General features: G+C 34.6%; 1 protein-coding gene across 2 annotated transcripts in view; it reads left to right on the top strand.

The window, feature by feature from the left end:
- The first annotated feature begins 7,636 nt into the window (after nt 1-7,636).
- LOC136825808 (endoribonuclease Dicer-like) overlaps nt 7,637-7,884 on the top strand; it is a 34,519-nt gene continuing 34,271 nt past the window's right edge. For both annotated transcript variants that reach the window (XR_010849462.1, XM_067082736.1), the window contains exon 1: nt 7,637-7,734. The gene's annotated coding sequence lies outside the window, so the exon portion shown is untranslated. The remainder of the gene's footprint in view (nt 7,735-7,884) is intronic.

Below are 7,884 nucleotides of genomic sequence, written 5' to 3' on the forward strand. Positions count from 1 at the left end.
CGGGAAGGAAATTGAGAGAACAGTGAAAATGTAAAAACTCAGATTTAGAGGAAGACGTTTCGTGCATAAAACAAGAACTAAACTGATCTCCCTAATGAACCTTCCCAGACTTCCATGTTGGGACAAACGGGAAATGAAGCCCCAAAGAAAAGTGTGCTTGAACAAATGGCAACACACCCAAGGAGGTTGTGAAGTGAGATAGGTGAAAATGAAAACGAATAAACATCATGAATGGCTTAAGAATTATTATGACATCAAATGGATTATCTTACCTTTAAAGAAAAAACTAAAAGATATAACTGTCTAGAATATGTATCATAAAAAAGAAATGAAAACTTGAACATGAATCTTTGCATTACCCTTCAGCTGGCTCAAGGCTGCTTCTTGCTTCTTTAGTGATGCTTTTTGCTTCTCCAGTACTTCTTCCATCTTGATGGAGAGAAGATTCTCCCAGTCCTGACAGTGGGCTAAATTCCCCACTGTCAGGACCAGAACGAACCTTAATATTGCAGGCTGCATCTCTGCAGAATAAGCCCACTGATTGGCTTTCCTTTGCAGCCCTGGGTCTTTATATACTCAGTTCTCGCGAGGACGCATTAGTCGGACACGTGACTCAGTCCTCTGTTCAAGGACCTTGTCTCTCTCTGATCAGCCCAGAGTTCAAGTGGATGACTGGTAGGCTGGGAAAGTGTGTGTCGCCGGTTCTGTCATTATGGCCTGGTGATTAAGGAAAGGTTTGTAAGTAACCATTCGACAGGGACATGATAAGACCTACTGAGTGTCACTTGTGGGACAACCGCTTCGTCGATCCTCAATTTTAAGGGATGAAGGAAACTGAATCAAGATGGATTTTATCTTATAGAAATAGCAATACTTGTCATGACAAGGAAAGCAAAGATAATGATGATGAAGATGATGAGGACAATTTTAGTGTTTAGATGATTTACAATAAGGATTCACTTGTTTTCCTACTCCAGATATTGAGGTCTTTTCATAAACCTCTTAGCTAATTAAAGAGAGAGAGAGAGAGAGAGAGAGAGAGAGAGAGAGAGAGAGAGAGAGAGAGAGAGAGAGAGAATGACAATAAGTCGTAACTGCATCTCTAACCACAAAGAGACTGTTGTAGGGTTGAGTTCATTACGAAACTTAATTTCTTTTACTGAAACGCACAAGTGGAGACTCCCCACGCCATCAGTCGAAGAATGTAGAGAAAATAATGATGACAAAGAAGAAGAAAAAAAAGAAGCAGAAGAAGAAGAAGAAGAAGAAAAAGAAGAAAGATTCTGTGAGAGAATCGGAGCATCATTTACACAGATAAATACAGAGGATGTTTATCTCCCTCCCTCTCTAGAGGGCTGGATACAACGGCATTATGTTCTTTGGTCAGTTCTGCGTCTAAGATCAAAAACACCATGAAGAACAGAAGAGAGAGAGAGAGAGAGAGAGAGAGAGAGAGAGAGAGAGAGAGAGAGAGAGAGAGAGAGAGAGAGAGAGAGAGAGATTGCCTTCAAGCATGCAAAACAGACCCTCCACCGTAGAATCCGATCTTAACTGCCGACCTGTATGTATGTATGTATATATATATATATATATATATATATATATATATATATATATATATATATATATATATATATATATATATATATATATATATATATATATATATACATATACATATATATATATATATAAATATATATATATATATATATATATATATATATATATATATATATATATATATATATATATATATATATATATATATATATATATATATATATATATATATATATATATATATATATATATATATATATATATATATATATATATATATATATATATATATATATATATATATATATATATATAAAGCAAATAAGAACCAAACTCTTGCCATACTTCTTCTTTTTCTTCTCGTCTTCTAAAAATTCAGGAACACAAGAACACTCACTCAACTCAAAACTTTTACGGGAATCACTAAAACTGTCTTGAAGACACAGTCCCCAGAGAGACTCTGGGACGCTGCTCTGTCACCCAAGACACAAGAGAGACTGAAGAAGGTGAAGAAGGAATTCCAGAAGTCACTTTTTTTGTCCCTCCCACGAGCAGCGTCTTCTTCTTCTTCGTCTTCTTCTTCTTCTTCTTCTTCTTCTTCTTCTTCTTCTTCTTCTTCTTCTTCTTCTTCTTCTTCTGTCCCGTCGATGCAAACTTTTCATTAATCAGTCTGCTTCTCGAGACTTTGTTTCTGCTTTCAGTCGTTTATTAAGATACTTCTTCATCGTTTCTCTTGTAAAAAAGATAGGTAGATAGACAAACAGATAGAGAGATAGAAAGATAGATAATAAATAGTCGATAGATAGATAGAAAGAGCGATAACAAGTATAATAGTTGGAGCGAATCAATAAGAGGTGGGCGAACGTGTGGTAACCAAAACAAAACTTAGAGGTTGCTATGCTTGGTCAAGCAAGCACCTCTCTCTCTCTCTCTCTCTCTCTCTCTCTCTCTCTCTCTCGTTAGTGTTACTGTTACGTCACCCTCTTTGGCATACACAGATACACACATACACGTGCATACATTCACAAGCGCATTTCCGTTGTTGCCTTACAGTCAAATTGCTTGAAAGGAAAGTCATTCCTGAACACAGATGCCATAAAACATTATTATTATTATTATTATTATTATTATTATTATTATTATTATTATTATTATTATTCCCAAAATCGCTGCAATGAAAGGAAATAAAGGAAAAGACAGCCTTAACGCTGCTTTCACACCCTGGCCTCCTCCTCACCCAAGCAATGGAGATCTTGGAGTGTCAGAAGACTGACTATAGCAGCCATACGTTCTCACGTTGCTTTTTATATCGGCTGAAAAGATCTTATTTATTTTGCAGGTTCAGAAATCAGTAAGTCATATCTGTTATTTCTCTCTCTTTCTCTCTCTCTCTCTCTTGTTACCTTGGGAACAACTTTCATTTATCCGTGAAGATTTTCTGGTCGAGTATGAAAATGAAACTACGGGGAAAAATTTCGAGAAGTTTTTTCAGTGATTTATACAAACACACACACACACATAAATATATACATATATCATTTTCCTTTTGCATAACTGTAAGTCTCATTCAAAGGAACATACATACAGGAGAGAGAGAGAGAGAGAGAGAGAGAGAGAGAGAGAGAGAGAGAGAGAGAGAGAGAGAGAGAGAGAGAGATGAAAGCTATTCATTATTCAGTTCCGTTTATCAAGTGATTTCTACTCTTAAACATTTAGCAAGTAATTTCTCTACTATTTCCTTCTATAAAAGAGATAGATAGATAGAAAGATAAATAACAGATAGTAGATAGACAGATAGAAAGAACGAGAGTGAGTATATATACTTGGAAAAAATCAATACGAGGTGAGTGCTTCGTTACTAATGAAAACGTTAACTTGGTTGCTATGCTTGGTCAAGCAAGTACTGCTCTATTCGTTCTTATTACTGCTTCTTCCTCCCTGGTACGCTTACACACACACACACACACACACACACACAGGCCGTAGTCGCCAGTGCATCAGTGGCGTAGCTGGCATTCCATCGGTGGAGGGGGGGGGCGGCTTCGCTGGGGCAAAGATATAGTTTAGGTGGCACCAAAGAAGATTGCACAAACAAGACACATTTGTTGTTAAAGATATTTGTAAGATTGTTTCTTTTTAATCGCCTGTTGAGCTGTTCTGTACCTGCTGTAATGGTTTTAAGCGGATTTTGGATATTTGTGTTTACATTTTTTCAGCTTTTATGTTTACTTTGTCAGATAGTCTCGGTGATTTTAGCATCGTACCTCGCAAATGTGTTGAAAGAACACGAAAGCGCTTGGTACTTCTTCTTTTATTTTTCCTGAGGCCTTGGCTATATATATACATATATATATGTATATATATATATATATATATATATATATATATATATATATATATATATATATATATATATATATATATATATATATATATATATATATATATATATATATATATATATATATATATATATATATATATATATATATATATATATATATATATATATATATATATATATATATATATATATATATATATATATATATATATATATATATATATATATATATATATATATATATATATATATATATATTATTGTATCGAGAGAATAGAGAAAAACATATTTTTTTGAAGTGGAAATATCCTAGTTCCATTTGGGTCAGTAGGAAAGGACCATAAACTCATAAATCTCCCAGCCTGTCACAACAAGTCACCAACCATATCTTCAAGAACACACCAGCACTGATGAGGCGCTGAGAGAAATTGCATCTGACCGTGCCTTCGAAATCCACGAGGGTCCTGCGAAGGAAACACCTGGGAACATATGGTTAGTAAGGTGTGGGAAAACACCCTCACCCCCCTTGACTTCAAGGAGAGCCCAAGAAAATAAGCCACGCCCACAGGTCAAGCCTAGACGTTTTGGCCAATCAAATGCCATCAATGCCAGAGACCTAGAGACGTCCTACAAGGAGCAAATACCCAGTAATCAACAATGATTCCTTAAAACACACCTCCAAGAGTTGGAATGAAGCAAGTGGAGGAGGTGCCTCAGGAAAGCAGTACCTGCCCAGAATATGACGTCATGGTTGACACAAGGGAAAATGGGAGATATAAGGACAGGCAGACAGGAAAAGACAGAGTCGAAAGGGGAATCAGTGTAGAATCAGAGTAGAGTGAGAGAGTCTGAGGGGAGTCGAAAGAGCAGAGTCTAAGCAGAGAGGGAAGACAGAGAGTGAGAGAACTATTGCGTATTGAGGGGAAGCAGAAAAGAAACCGAAGAACAGAAAACAGCGCAATAAGCGTGTAGTGCGTAATTGGCTCTCAGAATCTTAGTTCACTTAATCTAATTCGTTTAGTCTCTCGAAACCATTAATTTAAAGTCTCGAACCATTAAGAAACAGTTAAGAAACTATAGGTGGAACTGTAAGACAAGAAGTGCAAATAAAGAAGAAACGGGAACAAGTAATCATTTTCCCTTTAACCTTAATAATTTATAATTTGATAACTGTTTTTAAAGAACCACTTGTTCCTGCTACAAATAACTTCCATGCCACTACCCGGTTTCGCTACCTTAGTGTTGGGAGCTCGATATATATATATATATATATATATATATATATATATATATATATATATATATATATATATATATATATATATATATATATATATATATATATATATATGTAACAAGGACACAGAATTAACACTTTTTGAAAGTGTAATAACGTGCTCTACGATCTTTCTTCATGAAAAGAGGCGTATGAAGGTTCGCTCACGATAACATTTACATCCATTTTTTCTCCCTCTCTCTCTCTCTCTCTCTCTTTCTCTCTCACCGTGTATCGCCTCTCTCTCTCTTTCTCATCGCTTTCGAAGTTCACCCACCCGAATCGCACTCATTCTCACCAAATCAATTAAATGGACCATTTAAAGAAACGCAATAGTTTCTACAAAAATAGGTTTATTATTCAAATAACCCAACAAGAAATGAATAAAACAAAGCAAAGATTAAAATGCATAATAAATGAATTATCGAGTTAGATAACTAAACTCTGAAATGCAAAACAATTCTGATTAAAGAAGTCTCACTATGGCTAATAGCCTGAAAAATATCCAAACTCACACATACTCCCCAAATCAATAACTAGTCATGTCAAAAAAAACAGTCTACCACATGTTATTCGAAACAGTCCACACTATCCACTCTGTCCACAGACATCTGTCGGAAGAATTAAACATGATAGAAAACTCCCAAAAATACATGAAATGCAAAACACAATAATGGAAAGTGTAAAACGCATAGCCAAGATATGGCAAACGCAACATGACAAAACAATAATATGAAAGAGGTATGAATATTCATATTAAATCTCCCACACCAGTTCAAAAGTTCATAATGATTAGAAAATCATGGTAAAAATCACAAGTTCAATTTTCTCCCATAAAAACAGAGATTTCAAACTCTACCTTATCTGCCGATTTCAAAGCCTGGATCCTCTCCAAAGCTACGTCTAGACAACTGCAGTTCTATCACGTTAATGAACGATCAAACTCACTTTTAGGGCAGATTTTGGCATAATCTAGATCAAATTAACGCACGTACTCACGAATATACATAACACTTCGGAGATCACCTGACCGGCAATATTGCTGAGGTTCTCACGCAGATAGCTGAGGAATCAAACTATTTGCTGAACACAAAGATTTTACTACTGACGGCTCTGTCAGTACCATCTCGCTCCAAAAATTCTTCCATCACATCTTAAAGCATTGAAGCTATGAAATGCATATATGTGTCCTTTAAAATTGTAGCAGCCATATTTTCTGAAAATATATATATATATATATATATATATATATATATATATATATATATATATATATATATATATATATATATAATATATATATATATATATATATATATATATATATATATATATATATATATATATATATATATATATATATATATATATATATATATATATATATATATATATATATATATATATATATATATATATATATATATATATATATATATATATATATATATATATATATATATATATATATATATATATATATATATATATATATGTCAGCTTGTGATCACACTTGGGGTAAGTGTGCTTATTGATAGACGACGCTGGATGGAAGCAGAGGAGTGACTGGGTCCGTCTTTGACTCTGAGCAGGGACTCAGTTGTGAAGGGATTTTTTTTAATCATTTTCAAATTCAAAGCTTTTTCTAAGAGTTAAAAATTTTTTTACATGCCAATCTCAAAATCAATAAGAAAAAAAAAATATAAAACAGCCATCAAACAACATTTACTCTCGTTTGAAATCATTCACGTCTAGAGTAAAGACATTAGGCCTATTTATCATAAACGAAAACCCTTGATTCCCCTCCCCCCCGCCCGCCCACCCCCCAAAAAACGAAAATATTTGTGAAACTTGAACTCGTCAGTCGTTGCTCTAAATTCGCTTATCACTGATAACATTGATAAGCTCTCTCTCTCTCTCTCTATCTCTCTCTCTCTTTCTCTCTCTCTGTCCCATCACTACATCTTAACTGTTCGTCAGCAGACGAAGATGCCGGACTGTCCTACCATCTCTTCGAGAATATTTAAACGTCACTGAAAAGTCCTTTCCTTCCTGAGGACAATGACGGTTTCAATAAATGTCACTGACATTCAATGCTGTTGAATGCTAATGAAGGTCGAGAGACATTGCATGCAGGAGGGGGAAGGAAGGGAGGAAGAAAGGAAGGAAGGAAGAAAGGGGGGAAGGAAGGAAGGAGTGGTCCATCTGACAACGGCGATACGTTGCTGTGTCTCTGATGATGTTGAATGGTGATATTTAATCATGACTTTTTTACAGGAATTCAATAATTTAAAGTAATTACGGAACCTTGAAAAGCACAAGACAGTTTACTGATACTCAAATAAAGTTTAATTTTTCTTTTGTCTGAGAATATAGAATAAATACCATGTAAAAGAGGTTAAGTTTGAAAGCGATGTTGCCAATTAGTGAATTAAACTGCTCTTGATAAGATCAGTCGTGTTTAGGTGTAATGAGGGAGTGGGTGTGAGCCACTTGGTAGCTCATCTGCACAGACGCGGGCCTTGTTGTAACCCAGCTTCAGTAATTACAGGTAGATTACTTAATTCCTTGAATGTATAATATCAATTATTTAACAAAATAACATATCACTGTTTGTTAACATTACTTTTTTTTAGCATTCTTGGGGCCATAGGAAAAGGAATTGGATTTTAACATAAAATATCGTTGTAAAAAGTTTTAT

This window comes from Macrobrachium rosenbergii, chromosome 39 (assembly GCF_040412425.1).
Source record: "Macrobrachium rosenbergii isolate ZJJX-2024 chromosome 39, ASM4041242v1, whole genome shotgun sequence".
Lineage (NCBI taxonomy): Eukaryota > Metazoa > Arthropoda > Malacostraca > Decapoda > Palaemonidae > Macrobrachium > Macrobrachium rosenbergii.